This window comes from Mandrillus leucophaeus, unplaced genomic scaffold (genome assembly GCF_000951045.1).
Source record: "Mandrillus leucophaeus isolate KB7577 unplaced genomic scaffold, Mleu.le_1.0 Scaffold86, whole genome shotgun sequence".
NCBI classification, from domain to species: domain Eukaryota; kingdom Metazoa; phylum Chordata; class Mammalia; order Primates; family Cercopithecidae; genus Mandrillus; species Mandrillus leucophaeus.
The window spans coordinates 1,617,249-1,635,802 of NW_012109363.1; the positions used below are offsets into that span (position 1 = coordinate 1,617,249).

Here is an 18,554-nt window from a genome sequence, read left to right on the forward strand (position 1 = left end):
GTGGGAGAAGGACCCGCACTGCCTCTCACCCAAAGTCGTATATCAAGACTGTGTGTGTCTGTGTATGCAGCGGGGAGAGTGGGGTGAACTAGAATCATTTACAATCAGTGGTCACGGAAGGGAACCTCCTCTTGCAACCAGAAAGTCTGGGCTAGCTCTCAGCTCCTGTTATTGGCCCCAGCCCTTGTTCTGGGGGCTCATTTCTGCCTGCAGAAGCTGGTTCCCACTAAGGCAATGCCATTATTCTGGAGATACAGGATTGCAGAGTTTGCAAGTCCTCCTGGGGCATTTCTGTTTCTAGGAAAAGGGAAGAGGTTGTCATCTTTCTGCCTAACTCCCCATGCATTAGGACATGACATTCAAGAAAAGACTGTAGGTTTAGCTGGGGATGCCCGTTCATTTTACAGTCCAATTTCTCCTTCCTTCACCACCCCATCCCTTCTCCAGGCTGGAGACGTATTCCTGCTATGTCTGCTCTTTTCCCCGTTGCCCAAGTTGAGTTTCCTAAGGGCAAATGGAGAGGGTTAATCAGATACCTCACTTCCCTGTTTGACCCGGGTGTGTGGTCAGGGAAGTATCCTGGTACCTTTAGTCCAGTGCACACTTATCGAGTGCCCGCCATATACAGAGCCAGGGCTGTGTGCTACAGGGGATACAACAATTAATAATCTCACCATTAATAGTTCCTGCCTTTAAGGGGTATTCATTCCATGGGAACCACACAGCTGCCTGCCCCATCTCTATATTCCTAGAGAATAGATGCTCCCTGCTCAGGAGCCAGGAGGGAGCTGTGAGCATCCCAGAGACAAGCAGGTTTCCAGAAACTATCTCTCAGCAATGCAGAACCCACCTTCCAGCATCGAAACTGGGGGCCACATGGATTCCGACAAGGAGACAACAATCAAGGTGGGACAGCTTTGTGCCTCAAACTCTCTTGAAAATATAATTTTCTTCCCTTGGATACATCTGGCTCGAGTGAAGCAGCCTTCTTTTAATTTTGACAAAATAATGAAACCAGATCAGTGATGTTGGCGTGTTTCATGTGGACACATGACGCTAGGAGAACTTCAGAGCTACGCAGCTCTCACGACTGCCAAGAAACTGAAGCTGAACTTCAAGGCACAGTCCTCCAGAGTGGCCTAGGCAAAGTCTCCACCTTGTTGAAGCCCTTCCTGGGCCACCACTCCTTGTGGGGGAGTGGGGAGGGCGGGAGCCAGGGTCTGGGGCTTTGCCGGGCTAGTGGCAGCCTCAACATTGGCTTTGGGATGAATCTCAGGACCAGACTTCCCCACCCCTGCGTGGGAGGTGTGAGGGGCTGGAGCTGGGAGGCAGGAAGTGAGCGCAGATGGGCTGCTGCCGGACAGCTGTGCGGGGAACAGAGCACATCTGTCTGGGCATGAGTGGGGCCCCTCCCCACAACCTCTGCTGATTCTACATGTTTGATCGGGTGTGGGCTGAGGGTGTGGGCTGAGGGTCCCAAATGGGGAAGAAGATGGGGAAAGTCTGATGATAGAACAGGAATGAGGGGCTGCTGACGGGGTATGTTCAGATGGAAGGAGAGGAGGGATGAAGATAAAGTAGAAAATGAAAGCAAATAGATCAAATTTTATCTTTCTCAGGGTGGGCTCTGGGCTTTCAGAGGCTCTCTAAGCCCCAGGGTCTGATGTCTACCTCTGGGAAGCTGCGCTAGACCCCTGGCCACCCCACCCACAGGGTGCTCCCTTTTGGTGCTTCCAGGATCTTACATCGTAGCTATGAGAGTCCCTGGGATAACTGCTGATTTTTCTACCTTACCTACCGGACTGCGGGTGTATTAAGATCAGAGACCTTATCTCTGTGACTGAATCCTCACTCTGTAGACGTGTGTTGAGTGAATGAATGATTTTTAATGGCCTTAACCAACACAAATTTTTCTATTTAATTCCTTAATTTTTCTCTAATTGGCTTTCAATATTGCTGGAAAAGCTCATGCCAAGTAGATGCCCAGGAGATCTTTGGGAGTTAGAAGCTGCTGTAGATTTCTCATCAGAAATTTGCCGGCAGGCCTAGAAGTGAGTGAGCCTTTTGCTCTTTTCAGGGAGCAAAGCAGAGAGGAAAGGCTCTTCTAGAAACTGCACACCCTGACTTGGCTCCATGGCCATTTGTGTGGCCTCCTTGGGGCGGTTGGTCTCCCTCCACGTGAAGCTGTCATCTGCCTGATAGTGAGCCAGCTAAGCAGGGGGTATGGATCCCACAGACCTCTGCAGGCTCAGGAGGCAGACAGTTTCCCCACATTCGTCCCCTCCCGCACCTCTCTCTGGTTTCCACAGTATAATAAAAGGATGTGGGAGTTTGAGACCCATCTCTGCTGTGTGGCCCTGGGTGAGTCAGTTCTCCTCTTTGGGCTTCAGTGTTCTCATCTATAGAATGAGAGGGCTGGACTGAGACTCCTTCCGGCTCTTAACTACCGTGAATCTGGTAGGCTAATGAGGAGGCAATCTGGCCCTTGGTAGTTATTACTGTCTCCTGAGAGCCTGGGCTGGGGCTTTCCCTTAGACATGGGAAAGAGAGGAAGGGCCCAAGAGGCTGTCACCCCACTCCTGGATTTCGAACCCACTCCTAAGTTCACCTGCTGCTATAACGGTGACTCTTCTTGGATGATTCAGTTGAGTCCTGCCTGGAGTCCGAATATCTGCTTGAGTGATTCTTAAATGTTTCTCAAGCTTCTGCTCCTGGCTTTCTATTGTCTAGTGAAGTGTAACAGAAATGCCAATAGGCAGGAAGGAAGAGCTGAAGTTCCCGGGGCTTCGGGCCAAAATCGTATACTCATTTCTCTCTCTCTCTCTCTTTTTTTTTTTTTTTTTTTTGAGACGGAGTCATGCTCTGTCACCCAGGCTGGCATGCACTGGTGCGATCTCAGCTCATTGCAACCTCTGCTTTCCGGGTTCAAGTGATTCTCCTGCCTCAGCCTCCTGAGTAGCTGGGATTACAGGCACCCACCACCACACCCAGCTAATTTTTGTGTTTTTAGGAGAGATGGGATTCCACCATGTTGGCCAGGCTGGTCTTGAGCTCCTGACCTCAAGTGATCCATTCGCCTTGGCCTCCCAAAGTGGTGGGATTACAGGCATGAGCCACTGTGCTGGGGCAAAATTGTATACTGTTTTCTAACATCATTTTTGTCATCATCATCACCATCCATTACTGATGTTAGACATTTATTGTTCTTTATTTTCAGCCATGTGCAGTGGGTAAGTACATCAGCAAGAAATCTGGCCTCAAGAATCCCACCCTATCCTGGGCATCTGGGGTTGAGGCTGGCTGTGCCAACCTTTACACAGGGTTTCAATCTGACCTCAAGCAGAAAACGGAGCCACCTGCTTAGAGTCCCTCTCTCTGAACACGCTCTCCCCTCTGGAGGAAAAGCATCGCAATCCCAAGCTCCTGCTGCTGCCGTACATCTGCATCTTATTCATCTTTGTAGCTCCTACAATGCCTCCAACGGGGCCACAACTAAAGGTGCTTGCTAAATATTTATTGATAATAATCATTATAATGATGTATCATAATAGATTCAGCGGGGAAGTGGGCTACTGAGCTGCCCTAAGCTGAGATCCATATTTAACTCCTTGTCTGAGCATCTTCTGTGCTCAGGCCAGAGAGGCAGCCTTGCGAGGCCAGCGTGGGATGGTCTGGAGACAAGGTGGCAAGACTCAGGCAGGAGCTGAACAGCTGGCGCCTCCTTCTGGCCTCGCAGGGCTGGAGCAGGACTGGGGAGGGCAGGCTTGTGTGAGAACCTTTGCCCCTGGGCTCCCAGGATGTGACCCTCCCTGCCAGAGACCCTTAACCCCGGAGAGCCCCAGCTCAGGAGAGCTAACGGCGAGCCAGGGAGGCTGTTATGTAACCGACTGAACTCGTCAACACTGGTGACTAATTCTGACAGTCTCGGCCAGTTGTGGCTGATTCTCACACCCTCTGCTGGATGCATCTCTCCGCTTCCTCCCTGGCCTTGGCCCCGGCCCCACCAACCTCCACCACTGTCCCATGCTCCTCTGCACGTGGACTGGGGATGCCTGGGGAAGCAAGCGTTTTCTAGATGCGTCCAGCCCCCAATCTTTGCATCCCTTCCTGTCTTAAAAAGATGCCAGGAGCAGATTGTCCATTTCTGTCTGTACAAAATCCCACTTGCCTGGGGGCCCACTGAGGCCCTTCTTTTGCTCCTGGGTAAGGGAGAAGACAGTGGTTGCTGGCAGTCTGGGAGTTTCAGTTTGCCAAGGCTGGGACTGTTGAGTTCAGAAATCGTGGTGACCAGACTCCACCACTTACCAGGGGAAAGGGACCCAGGGAGTACCTGACCTCCCTCAGTCTCTGGACCTAGGACCCCTGGCCCTGTGGGTCACAGGTTCCCTGGGTGATGCTGGGGAAAAGGCCTGTGTTCATTGCCTCGGTTCTAATTTTTCTTTTTCAAAAGGAAGTGCTCAGAATGCCCAGCTATCCCCACTGCAGAAGGCGCTCCCTGGAAGGGCACAGGTGGAGGATGTTCGCGTTTATCTGGAGATAGTTCATGGAGAAACACAAAGAGGTGTCCTGACAAGACAACAGGTCCACAGCAGTCGTCATAATGAGCGCTCACCTATGCCAGGGATCATCTTTTCAAATCCTTAACCAAGCAACCAAACTGTGGTTGGGATTATTCTCTTTTTATAGGTGAGAAAACTGAGGCCGAAAGCGACTGGGTTGTTTGCCAAAGTTGGGAAGTAGCTGAGCTGGGGTTTGTACTCACGCCGTGGTGACTCGGAAGCCCAAGCCCGTTCTGACACACTGCCTTCCCGTGACATTCCCACGACGGGTTCCCGAGGTCGTTGGAATGCTTACACATTTCAGCAACTTCGTGGCAACTGCCCAGCTCAACCCAGAAGATAATACTACCTTGTACTCCCCCTGCCGCTTCCTTCCGCCAGGCAGCCCACAGACATGACCTCATTCCCTTTCCCAGAGTCCCATAGGGGTGAAGGACGGGGTGGGGATCGTTCACTCTGCTACTAGGGAAGGAAGGGAGGCTCAGAGAGGGACGCTGGCCCACCCTGGGTCATCCAGCCAGCAAGTGGGAGAGCTGCAACTGGAAATCAGGCTTCCCTGCCCTGGGGGACAGTTATTTAGCCTGCTGGATGTGAGCTAGAATCACCCCTGAGATGCAGCAATTGGGGTACTCCTCTTGGGGTACTGGGACTCAGTGGCTGAAACAACTCCAAGAGAGTTGGGCCTCTGCTGAAAACAGAAATCTGAGATGCATATAAATTCAATCCGTATGAAAAGAGCAGGGTGGCCTGGGAGGAGCGGCCACCACAGTGGCTCCGCCTTCTGCCCAGCCGCCCGCAGCCCTGCCTGGGTTGCTCTTGGTCTCTCTGTGCCCAGCTTCTCTGGCCAGATGCCCTGGGGGCCAGAGCAGCCGCCATGTGATGGAAAGAACATTGGCCTTGAGGTCATGGGACCTGGGGGGGATATTCACCAGGGGCCCCTAAGTTAGTCATGTTAGCTCTCAGCTTTTCCATTTTTCATTCAAAAAATGGGGACTCTAACTCCGTGAAAGAGACATTGTGTGTGAAATATTTCATCATAAGCCGTGAAGCCTGCAAGGAGAGAAACTCCTGGTGTTCTCTGTAGCCTGATTTCATCTCTACTAAACACTATTTTGAAAATGGTTTTGAAGCTGGTGGGTCACATAGAAGGATGGCCTGAGCGTCCTTCCATCTTCCCTCTGGTGACCCTTTCACTTCGTGTCTGTGGTACCCAGTGCCTGGTACTGAATGTTCCTGGGTGGCCCTGTGGTACGGCAAACTTTCTGGAAAGGCCCAGGTAGTAAATATTTGAGGCCTGGTGGGCCACATATGGTTTTGGTCACATGTTCTTTGTTTGTTTCTTTTCTTATAACCCTTTGAAAATACAAAAACCATTCTCAGCTCACAGGCCCTACAAAAACAGGTTGATCTGGCCTGTGGGCTATAGTTTGCAGGGGGCCGGTTTACCTGGTGGAAAGTGGGTGGTGGGAGTTTGGAAATGGACAGAAAAGCCTGCAGCCCAGTTTTGCACTTGCCTGGCTGTATGCCGTTAGACCACTCACTTGGCCTGCCCCGGATTTAGTTTAATGGTCTGCCTATGATTCTAATGATGCCTACTTCAGGGGCTATCATGAGAATAACACATACCCCATAGCAGGCTCTCAGCAGATGGGAGCTGATGTCATTGCTTCTGTCTAACAAGCATGAGAATGCAGGGTCCAGGGCTTGCCCACCCTGTCTGCGGTGGGGTGGGGTGGACAGTGCTTTCCCAGGGCTTGGGATATTTTGTTAGGGAGCCAATGCCTTGCCTTGGATGGGAGAGGTCCCCAGGCTGGGGTTTCATGATGGAAAGAGGAGTGAAGTCCAGGGCTGTGTCAGGAGCTGGTCAGTGCACACTGGGGGAGCATGGAGAAGTGGAAGCCAGGGGAGGGGAGGACCGTCTGTAGGGACGGTGTGAGGGTGGGAAGAGGGTCGTGGGAAACAGCTGTTTACCTGTTTAGGCAGCTGTGATGGGCTCTGCTGGCCTTGGGGGAGCAATCCCAGGTGGCTGGAGTGGCCACAGCAGTCTGGTGGGCTCAGGGAAAGCTGGGGGTGGATGTGAGGTGCTGGAGACCTGGGCCCCAACATGGACTTTGTTGTTGTCAGGGGTGGGAGCTGGGAGTCTTTGAGGCTAGAAGAGACCCTGCATAGACGGAGGCCCAGGGCTTTGCCAAGAGGATACCCGGGGAATACCCAGTCCTCTCGAGTCCTGGCTTCTTGTCAAGTGAAACATTAGACAACGACAGCCCTTTTTTTTTTTTTTTTTTCCCTGAACAAAGGGTGGACTGGAGTAAGCTCTCCCCATAATAATGAAAGCAACCATGTCCTGAGTGCCTTCTGTGTATCGGGCACTGTGCCGGACCTTTGTGCACCTTGGTGCCCCTCCTCTCAACCAGCCTCTGCCACCATGAGGGGTGGAGGTGCCCGCTCCATCTCAGGGCTGTGGGGCTGCAGCTGGGGTGAGAACTGGCTGGAGTCAGTGGTCCTGCCTTCTCTGTGCCCCACCGCCTCCCTGGGAGCCTAGCTCTGCCACGGGTTCAAGTTGCAGTAGGATACCCAGGCCGGGGGGGTTTGCAATCGTGATTCCTTTCTTTTTGAGAAATGCAGAGAGAAGCAACTAGTTCCTCGAGAAGACTCCATCACCACCCAGCCATGGAGACTGCTCCCTTCCGCGTACCTGTGCTGTCTCATGGCTGGTTCTGAAGGGCTCAACTGGGAACAGACTCCCAGGCTGTAGCACAGCAGTGTGAGATGGAACTCAAGGCAATGTCTCAGTGGTTTACTCATTTCTGCACCCCCTGGCATCTGTGTGTGCCCTTCCTCTACCTAGCCAGCACTTCTGTCACTTCTCTCCTGGTAAACTTCTATTTGGTCCTTTAAAACACAGCTCAGATGTCACCTCCTCTGGGAAGCCTTCCAAGACTACCTAGGCACAGTTAGTACTTCCCTCTTCTACCTTCAGGCATTTTGATTGTGCTCCTATTGTTGCATTATTTTCAGGGACACACATCGGTTGAGCACTTATTATACCCTAAGCTTTGTGCTAGGCACCTCACTGCATTATCTCATTGAGTACTTACAAACCTATGAGGTGGATATTCTTACCCCCATTTTATAGACAAGGAACCTGAGGCTTAGAGCAGTTAAATCACCTGCCCAAGGTCACCTAGCTGTTGAGTGGTAAGACTGGGAAGTTGAACACAGGCAGTTTGACTCCAGAAGAACTCCCTCCTAACCACTAAATTATATTGCCTCCCTTACATGACTTAAAATTGCCCCAAACTGTAATTATACGTTTATGGATCTGGTAAACGCCTCACAAGCAGAGACCATGACTTATTTATCTTGGCTGCCCTAGAACATAACACATAGTACAATGCATACAGTAGGTGCTTGGTGGATGCTTATGGGATGAACAGTGAATGAAGAGGCTATGGGGGTTGAGGCTGCTGATGGAAGGTGGGGTGGCTGAGGCCAGGGAAAGGAAGATGGCAGGGGGGCAGTTGAGTGGACAACATGTGTATGTGGTGGGTACAGGGAAAAGGCTCCAGAGGCCTGGGAAGGTGGTTCCTACAGGGCCTGTGCCATTCCATTTTGGAATCACCAGCCTACTACTTAGTAAGCGTCTTCAATATGCTAGGAAGTGCTTCAGACATGGGCATTCTAAGTCCACAATAAAAGAAGGCTTGTCCAAACCCCAGACAACTAACTCACATAGGAAGAGTCTAGACCTCAGTCCTTGTAGGATGAACTCTGGCAAAGATTCCCCTGAACGCAAAGTCTGGACCAGGTGATCTTGAACATGACTCTGAGCCTTGCTGGCATTCTTTGGGTCTAGAGTGTTCAAGGAGGTTTCATGCACACCAATTCCCCTGTGCATTGTCCTCTCTTGCACCATGTGACTCTGTCATAGCAGCCTGGCTTCCCAGAGGAAGCAAGCTCTAGGGCCAGCGGGGAGGCAGGCATCAGATCTCCATCTCCTCCTGGCCCCCTCTGCCTATGGCCCACAGGAGGTGGGACCCTGCCAGGTCCCAAAGCCCGGAGCCTCCCCAGCAAGCACAGGTGGGCTGTGAGGTCATGCTTCTCAGACCTGAAAGGAGACAGCTGTCACATCTTGCAGGTGGGCCTGCCCTGGGGAGCTGTGGGGTGGGTGTGGGTGTGTGTGTGTGTGTGTGTGTGTGTGTGTGAACACCTCTAGCCTTATTCACAGTCCCCTCTGGGGACCAGGGGCGCCCCTTGATGCCAACCGGAAAGCACTTATCTTGCCCGGAAGAAGTCCAAAGCTTGTGTGGCTGCTGACATGGCGAGGGGAGGCTGGGGGGAGGCGGGGGAGGCGGAGAGAGAGAGAAGACCCCCCTGCAAGCCGTGTTCATACAAAATGCATTTCCCAACGTATCCCTCTGGCCTGTCGGAGCCCCTTCTGCTCACTGCTCTGTTTATACATGATAGACAACTAATTAACATCCAAACCTCTTGAAAGGTCTTTTCAGAGGTAATGTTCTGACAGATTATGTCAGCAAGGAGCACTGATTTGTCTAAGCATGGATCACATTGTTTCAGATTGAATGAGGTGAATATTAAACTGCTTTAAATGTACTCTTCATAAAGTACTAATTACACACTCCCAAGGGAGAACAGCCAAGGAATACTAAACAGTAGAGAAGTCAACAGAGGGTTCTTTTTATAGTATGTTGCTGGGCTCTGTGTTTTTCTGTCTCCTTCTTTCTCGCTCTCTCTTTCTCTTTTTTTTTTTTACAGTAAAATCACAGCACGCTAAAGAATACACATTTATAGCACAATGCTTCTCATCTAATTATATGGCAATCATTAGTTTTAAGCTGGATGCATTATATTTTCTTTGATATATTATGCCTAAGGCATAACTCTGCATTTATTGTTGCTATTGGCAGATTTTAGTTCCCCGTCAAAGCCCCCTTTTCCAAACCCCAACTCCTCTCTACCCCTCCACCTTTTAACAAATTATTTAACCCCTATGTTAGTTTGCTTATTGTCCCAGAAAAAAAAAAATCACAATTTAAATTGGTAAAAAAAATGGGGAAACAATACACCCTTCATTAATTTAAAGAAAAGAAATTGCATGTGTTCTAGGAGCTGTGCAATTTTTATTAACCAGGTGATGTCCTGAATACACAATTTCTACCTCCTACCCCAGTGAATTTCCTTTGCAACAAATTCTACCAGATCACACTGAATTCCCTCTTGGCTGAGACTCCTTGTCCCTCAGGGAAAGAGATATTTATATGTATATAAATATATATCTAGAAAAGCAACACAGGGTGGAAAACCATGTGCCAAAGAGCATTCCTTCAAAATGCCTATCCACAGATGTAGACAGAATTCTGCTCCATCAGTTTTTCTGGGTCTTTCTGACATTAGCTTTTGCCCATGGTTGAGAAAAAGCAAGGTCAATTTTGAGGTGCCCTAGACTCTCAGATTCTCAGTCCTGAAGAAAGGAAAAGGCCAAGTTCCCTGGGGATGGATGATATTGACCCCCCTGGTTTCTTCTCGGTCAGGCTTCCAATTCCCATGCCATTGCAGATAAAAGAGACTGCAAGTCTCCGAGAGGTAGAATTACTTCTCCGTAAGTGGCAAAGTGGGGCCACGTTCTCCTGCACTGTGACTTTCTCTTTCCTTCCCCACTCCAAATCAAAGAACTGTGGAGTCTTGGGGTTGAAGGCATCAGAGATTTCCTTTGGTCGTTGTGTTACAGCCAGGGAATCCTGGCTGAAAGGGGTTATGCGTGTCCCCTAATATCACAGAGCTGCCTGCGGTCAGGACTGGACTCCAGGTTCCTGACTCCTAGACCAGTGTCCACTTCAGACAGAGAAGTTCCAAGCAACTCTTCCTACACAAGAACGACCAAGGGTCAAGGAGTACAATGACAGCAGCATCTTTTCTGTGGGCTGAAAGAACTCTTTTTTTCTTTTTTTTTTTTTTTTTTAAATGGGGTCTTGCTCTGTCTCCCAGGCTGGAGTGCAGTGGCATGATCTTGGCTCACTGCAACCTCTGCCTCCCATGTTCAAGGGATTCTCTAACCTCAGCCTCCTCAGTAGCTGGGATTACAGGCGTATGCCACCACACCCAGCTAAGTTTTGTATTTTTAGTAGAGAGGGGGTTTTGCCATGTTGGCCAGGCTGGTCTCGAACTCCTGACCTCAGGTGATCTGCCCACCTTAGCCTCCCAAAGTGCTGGGATTACAGGTGTGAGCCACTGTTCCCCGCTGGAAGAAGTCTTAAACCCCTTGGGTTGCTTCTTGAATCCCACTCCACAATGTCCCCAACCAAAGACTTGTTCATTCTTGGCCCTGAGCACTGCCCCCAACCCCTCATAGTTGTCAGATCATCACTATGTAGCTCTCATGGTTTAAAGTAAGTGTTTAAGAGCAGTGAATGCTGGCCCTAGAATGTGTAGCTTCGAAGCTTGCACTGCCACTCCATGGACTTCTGACTTTGGCTAAGAGACTTAGCATTTCTTTGCCTCTGTTTCCCCCATATCTATAAAATGGGAACAAGGCAAGTGTCTGCCTCACAGGGTGTTGTGAGGATGAGACTAGGTAATATATGTGTAAGAGGTGCCCAGCCTACTGGGCTAATTAAGGTTAGCTATCATTATTGTTAGAAAGTTCACCTTCTCAACCAAGCTCTTTCTCCCTAAAACGACTACCATGAAAGCACTATCTCACCATGGTTGTAGGTCTGCCTGGTGCCCCATGGAACAAGATGAATTTTTCTCCTACCTGACTGCTTTCAACTATTTCATTCATTCATTGCACAACTTTTGCTAGGTGGCCCCTGCATGCCAAGTGCACAATGCCAGGTGTGGAGAGAGCCATGAGGAAGACCTGGTCCCTACTCTCAAGAGCCCATACTCCAGAAGGACGTGTAATTTGTCTTTGGAGCTTCTCTTCCCCAGGGGAAACGCTCATCAGTTTCTTCACATATTCCTTACTTAACATGATGTCAAGCCTTTCCTGGCCCATGTTCCTTATGTGAAATGATCCAAAGAAATTTACCAAGGATGAAGAAAAAATGGCAGTGAATCTGGGCTTCCATTACCCAGACATACCCTATAGCACCCATTACTCAGGAGATTGGGATTCTATTGGGCTGGAGTGGTCCCAAGTATGTTGTTTTTTTAAAAAGCTCTGCACACTTGAATCTAATACACACACACACCCCCCCTCCATCCTGAATAAATGGAGAACGATACACTTTTCTTTCCCAATGCTGATCTCCACCTCCTCCAGGGTCTCTTTTCAAGTCCAGGTTACTCTCTGTGGAGGTGTTATTTGATATGTGAAGGTGTGAGTTGCTGACCTGTGAACGCTTCAGGTTGCACTAAGTTAGCTGGCAGTCCCACTGCCCACCCCGTATGCCAACCAAAATCCAGGGACCAGGGCTGGCTTTGTGGGCATGTGACCAGTGTAGTTGCCCAGTGCCCTATGCTTTGAAGGCCTTTATATTTTTAATTTAATGCCCCGTGTTTGCTGCCGAGTTCCTAGTAATTTTATCTTTGAATGTGTGTTTGGTAAGTGAAGTATGATGGGACAATGGAGCGTGTGGTGGGGATTTGGAGCCTCAGCTGGCTGACCCGTGGCCCTACTCTGAGGCTGCTACCGCCTTCTGCTCTCTGTGGGAGCCTGGGTGCAGGTGCAGAGTGGGGATCAGGCATACACCCCATGGCATCTTAGAGTGGGACAAACATTGGCCGCTCCTGTCCCCAAATGGCAACATTCAATGGCTGATTTGGCAGAGGCCTCTCACCCACTCCCTATCCAGGTTCCAAGCACATCTGGGCATAGAGGTTGCAATCCTTGGGGATTCCCCTGGCCATGAGGACCAGTACAGCAGAGAGAGGAGGGGATGGACTTCCCCTGTCCCAGGCAGGGCAAAACATTTCCAAATTGCCCTGGGTCCTGTAAATCACGGTTCTGCCAGAGAACGAGCCAAGCGCTCCCTCTCTCACACCTCTTCCCATCCCATCATCACTGGGTCCTCAGTTTCTTTTTCTTTCTTTTTTTTTTTTCTGAGACAGCGTCTTGATGCAATGTCCAGGCAGGAGTACAATGGTGCAATCTCGGCTCACTGCAACCTCTGCTTCCCATGTTCAAGCGATTCTCCTGTCTCGGCCTCCCGAGTAGCTGAGACTACAGGTATGCGCCACCACACCCAGCTAATTTTTGTATTTTTAGTAGAAATGGAGTTTCACCACATTGGTCAGGCTGGTCTCGAACTCCTGACCTCAAGTGATCCGCCCGCCTTAGTCTCCCAAAGTGCTGGGATTACAGGTGTGAGCTGCCATGCCTAGCCCGGGTCCTCAGTTTCTTAGGAACACCTCTTCCTAGGGACGAACATTGTCCCTCATGAACCCATGCCTGGATGACTGTAACCACCTTAGAGGGATCCCCTGCTTCTGTTCTCTCATCCCTCCCATCACGGATGCTGCCAAAGCTAGCACAATAGAAAACAAATTCGACTTTCTCATTCTCCTGATAAAACCCTGTGCACAAGATTCCCCATCTACTCCAGGATAACATACTGTGTATGTCAGTGCATGTGAGCGTGTGTATAGGTTCTAAGCACCTAAACAGATGTTCGCTCCACGCTGCGGGTGGGCTCTCTCCACACAGCCTGTGGATCACCACCATTCGTGGGCTTTACATGTCTCCATTTCTACACTCTGACACCATGAATGTATTTTATTCATTTATTAAACGCACAGCCTGACACAGTGCCTGATACAGTGTGGGTCTCTGATACAAAGTTTGGTGAATTGCCATGCAAGCATTGACCCTCAGCGTTTAAGACCAAGGGAGTAAACATGTCACAGCGCAATCTGGGCAGTGAGGATGCTATTTTCGAGGAAGAGCTCTTGCCTCACACCTGCAGACAGAGGCAGCCAGCTCCTTGGCCTAAATTGATGGACTCCCTAAACACCTCCTCTTCCTTACCAAGCCTGTGTCTCCTTCCTCACCCTCACGCCACAGTCCTGGACAGTCTTGTCACAGTGAGGCCATCAGGTGATGAAGATGTGGTATGGAGGATGTGCGCTTCAGGGTCGGGCGGACCCGGCCATTCACGCCTGTGGGACTGTGGGTGGTGAAAGCCCACTGACAGGTCACAAGCATCAGGGAAATGCCAAACAAAGTGGAAGAAGCTGGCCTTGGGTGATGACCAGTTCATAGATGGCCTCTGACCTCACAGAGCTTGCAGCGCTTTGGCGATAACATAACCCTCTGAGCACTGGCTTTCTCATTTGCAAAAGGAGACCCTTTCCTCAGACTGAAATAATGCACATAAGCTGCAAGGTATGAAATTTCTGAAGGGGTATTCTTCCACAGCCCAAGAGGTGTATCAGGAAGCTGGCCCTTCAGGGACAGGAACACCTGTGCACCATATCGCTGCGATGATGCAGCCTGGTGCCTGTGACACATCCCTGCACCTGGCTGTGGAGGTAACCAAAAACAGAGGGGTGGGAGCCAGTGGAGGGCATGCCGGTATCTCAGGGGCAGCAGCACCCAGGGCGGCGGTGGGGAGAATGGAATCCAATATGAAGATGGGTCTTTTTTTTCTCTAACACTTGACTTCATGCCCTGTCACTTTTCTCAGCACGGCTTCTCCCTGCACTTCTTGCTTCCAAATGCTCAGTACTTCCTGTCCACCCAGGTGGGTCGCAGCACAGGCTTTGGAGGAAGCCAACTAAGCTGGGTTGGAATGATTGCCCTCTGCAAGCTAACAGCCGTGTGGCCTTAGGTGAGTTATGGGACCTCCCCATGCCTCAGTTTCCTCATGGACAAAGTGGGGGATGACAATATCATTCTCCTTCCCTCACCGTGGGGGTCTACAGTGTGCTGCACAAGTGCCTGGGTGAGACCTGCTTCCAGTTCCTCTTTAAGCCATACAAAGGGGCGTTCTAGATTTCACAGATTCTCACGTCAGGTGTACTTGCATTTTCAAAGATGACCCTGGGGCTGCTTCATACAGCACAATAAATTGACTGTGGCGAAGCTCTGGGGGGAAGCAGTGGGGTAGAGGAAAGATATTTTGGGGGCAGGAAATAACCTTCCTTTACTTCCCAAATCACACCACTTAGACTAGCAGTTCTCAGCCTCAAAGCTGTGACAGGCTGGTGTGGGACCAGCAGTTGTGAGATGTATCACAAGCAAATATGCTGCCAACAACAAAGTGCTGTGGTTTTCAAATAATCCCCCCCACCAAATTTTTCTTTGTAAATCAGAGGGAATTCAAAGTTATCCCTATAATGTTGTCATGTCCACTGTCATTCCTATGTGATTTCTTGAGTGGGAAAGAAGAGTAAGCAGGGACCACTGCTTTCTGCAACAACACAGGCGATTTTTACGATAGAATACCATGATTCCATTTACATGACACTCAAGAACACGCCTGATTGACAGTGATAGGACTCCAAATAATCTCACCTTGCCGGGGATATATGGATGGGGAGGAGGTGTGTGGGAGACTCCTGGGGTGTTGGAAATATTTGCTATCTTGATCTTGGCGGTGGTTACTAGGGTAAATAACCATTAAATTTTATGCTTAAGACCTATGTACTTGATGTATGTACTTGTAACTGCATAGTTTTTTCTTTTTTGAGACGAGTTTGGCTCTGTTGCTCAGGTTGGAGTGCAGTGGTGCCATCTCGGCTCACTGCAACCTCTGCCTCCCAGGTTCAAGTGATTCTCCTGCCTCAGCCTCCTGAGTATCTGGGATTACAGGTGCTGCCACTATGCCCAGCTAATTTTTGTATTTTTAGTAGAGATGGGATTTCTCCAGGCCAGGCTGGTCTCAAACTCCTGACTTCAGGTGATCCGCCCACCCCGGCCTCCCAGAGTGCTGGGATTACAGGCATGAGCCACTGTGCCCGGCCTATAAATGTTTTTTGAAAAGTACCTTGGAATTCCAGGCAAACACCTACAAAGGGTTTTCCTATGGTGCCTGTTGGAAATTCCCTAAATGCTCTAGGGTCTTGGGCAAAGATAGCGGGGTGACAGCATTAATGCAGGAGTCTGGGAGCACTGGGGTCCCTAGCAGGCTGTTTCCCCTGAAGTGACTGCCCACAAACACTTCTTGTGCCCCTTTGCCCCCTGGTAGATGCCTTTTTGGGACTGAAATCTCAGCCTCATTAGTGCCAGTGCTTGCAGAGACAGGACCCTCTTTGGATGTCTTATTTCTCCTGGCCACACAGCCCCTAGCACAGTAAGAGCATGCATGCTACCACGACGTGTTGTGAAGCATTTATTGCCTGGGGTGGTTTGGGGTGCTCACGGGAGCCCCCCAGGACAGCCTCAGTGAATGAAGCCAAGCAGACCCCCCTATCCCCTGCCAATCCAAGGCCCCACGATGCTGAGGTGACAGTTCCCGGGCCTCCGGTGTGGAGCTCATTTTGTTTGCTTTGTGTGTTACTTTTCACCCAGCCCTTCGGTTGCCAAGGAAACAGTGACGCAGCCTCGGGTGGGGCCTCGGCCCAGTCAATACAGAGCCTTTTGAGGCAATGGTTCAGGGAGGCCAGCCGGGTGCTGGGGAGGGTAGCAAGGAGGTAGGGGGTGGGTCAGGGCAGGATGGGGAGGGGAGTTGGGGCGGGCTTGTTGTTGGCCCGCAGATGGTGCTATCAGGAGGCAGCGTTCCACTTGCAGCCTCCGGAGACCCACCCTTGGCTGTGTCACTGGCAGATGCAAGGCAGAAGGTTCTAGAGGCCGAAGGAACCACCCTTTCCTATCCTGGTGTTTGTGTGGCCTGGGACAGTTGTCTCCCGGGCTCCACCAGATGTCAGGCCTCTGCAGAACTCAGTCACACCAGGAGCTGGGTAGAGTGGGTTTCTAGGGGCTGAGAGCATTTGTGGACATTTGGGGAGTGGGGATCAGCTGGAAAGTAAGGTGCAGGGGGATCCTTTTGATGTGAGAAGCAGCTCCTGTGTCCCCCAGGGATGATCTCCCTCCCTCTCCACCCTCACGTTGCCACCACCAGTGACATGGGACCCTTGGGAGCTCCCAGAAAGCTTGGCCTCAGTGCTGCCTCAGCGCCTCTCAGCCTCATACTCCCTGGGCACGCCATTGACGTCGCTCCTGGGTTCCTGCCTGCCTCAGGCCCATGCTCTTGGCGCCAACCAAGCAGCCCAAGTTTACAGGCCGGGAGGTTACCTAAGGGTCTGGCCCTCTGGGGCTTATCTCAGAGCCTCTGTTTTGAAGACTCCTCCAGAGAGGCAGGGCCCCGTTATTATGCTTGGTCCTGTCTCAGCGGCTCTGGATGCAGCCTTTCGGTAAAGATATTCTGAGTTCCGTTCTTAACCCTAAGCTGCCCTGCAGCCCGGTGAGTGAGCAAAGACCCTCCCTGCTGTGTGCCTCAGTTTCCTCTCTGAGACCCTTCCTTTCCTGCTGCATGGATGCTCTCCCATGTCTTGCCTGCAGCCTAGAGAGGAATAGAACAGGGCATTTTCCCAGGCCCCGCCTCCCCGCCCGAATGCCTGTTCTCTGTCATCTCCCCATCACCCAGCCTCTTTCTCCTTTATCACCCTTCCCCAGTCACTTATCAAATTCTGTCAGCTCTTCCTTCAAAATGTCACCAGCATATGTCCCTTCCTTTTTTAAAAAAATAAATTCCATTGTTTTTCTTCGTATGAAAGAGAAATATGCTCAGTGTAGAAAATTTAGAAAATACCAATAACCAAAGAGAAAAATGAAAAGAAAGCCGCCCATCCTTCCTCCCGCCATCGCTACAGTCATTATTTTGAGACACACAAGTCAGTCCCGGCCTGTGCTCAGGAACCTGCACCTCCTCTTTGTTTTGTGACTCCCTGTTCCTGTCACTCTGCTGCCCTCAGGGTCCCCTGACTCTCTCCTCTTGTCCACCCCGCCGCCTTTGCCACTCTAACCTTCTCAAACTCTGCCTTCGAAATGCTTCGGTTTCCTACACGTCAAATCCTGGGCAGCCATCAGCTCCCAGGAAGCAGGCGCCCCTCTGGGTTGAAGCCCACAGGGTAGCAGGTCTATGGCGGGCACCTTTGTGTGGATGAGAAGGAAGGCTCCTCTTCCTTGGGGCAAAGGAAGCTCTGGGACTGGGTCAGTGGCTTGGTGGGCAGACAGCAGCTAGTTGGCAGCCCCTACCTGCTTCTGCAGCAGGAGCAGTCAACAGCTGTGGGAAGTAGCCCTGGTGAAACCTGCTCTCTGCCACACGGTTGCCAGAGCCTCCCTTATCAATCGTAGCCCCCCTTCCAAAGCACCTATCCTCCCTCACTGCCAGGCCAGCCTAGTCCCTGCTTCTCAAATGCTGTGTGTTTGATATCCCTCCGGCCTTGGCCGAAGCTGCACCCTGTCCCCTCTCTCCCTACCCTCCCACTGCGCATCCTTGGAGGCCCAGCCCAGGGGTCCAGGCAGGTCTCCTGAGTGAATCTGTGGGTGGGGTGGGGTCTGGGGTGAACAGGAGAGGGCCTCGGCTGACCAGATCTTCCTCCAAGTTATTCATTGTGACTGTGATTTTTCAATGTCATCTTCTCATTCAGCTCTTGAAGACACCCTGCCCAGGCTGAGGGAAGTTGTTCCATTTGTCCTCTGAAGATTTCTATGCCTCCGTCCCATCTCTCCTTGATCAGCCCTGCTCCTCACACAGAGAAGCATGATCTTCACATTGGCAGTTCGGGCTGTGTGGTTTAACGGAAAGCACATGTATCCACGCATCCGCTCAACATGTATTTATTGAGTGCCTTCACAGGTTTTGCAGTAAAAAATATCTGGGCTTAGCTTCTGATTCTACCACTTTCCTGAGCAAATCACCTAAATTTTCCAAGCCTCATTTGCCCACCCATAAAATAGGATTAAAGTTACTTCTCAACTCACTCACTCGTGCGAAGGCATTGAAATCAGATATGTGAAAGCATTTTGTAAACTGTGAAGCTTGGGGAAATGCCATGAGCATCCCATCACCTTTGTTCAGGGTGTGCTAG

The 18,554-nt window shown here is 50.8% G+C and overlaps 1 protein-coding gene and 1 long non-coding RNA gene across 2 annotated transcripts in view; one reads left to right on the forward strand and one right to left on the reverse strand.

The window, feature by feature from the left end:
• The window catches only part of PEBP4 (phosphatidylethanolamine-binding protein 4), a 222,212-nt gene that overhangs the window by 39,752 nt on the left and 163,906 nt on the right, over positions 1 to 18,554 (reverse strand). The gene's annotated exons all lie outside the window — the stretch shown is intronic.
• Positions 2,313 to 5,674, forward strand: LOC105531021. The gene is made up of 3 exons (XR_001004728.1): positions 2,313 to 2,361; positions 3,218 to 3,498; positions 4,451 to 5,674. It is a non-coding gene; the product is annotated as an uncharacterized LOC105531021 (long non-coding RNA).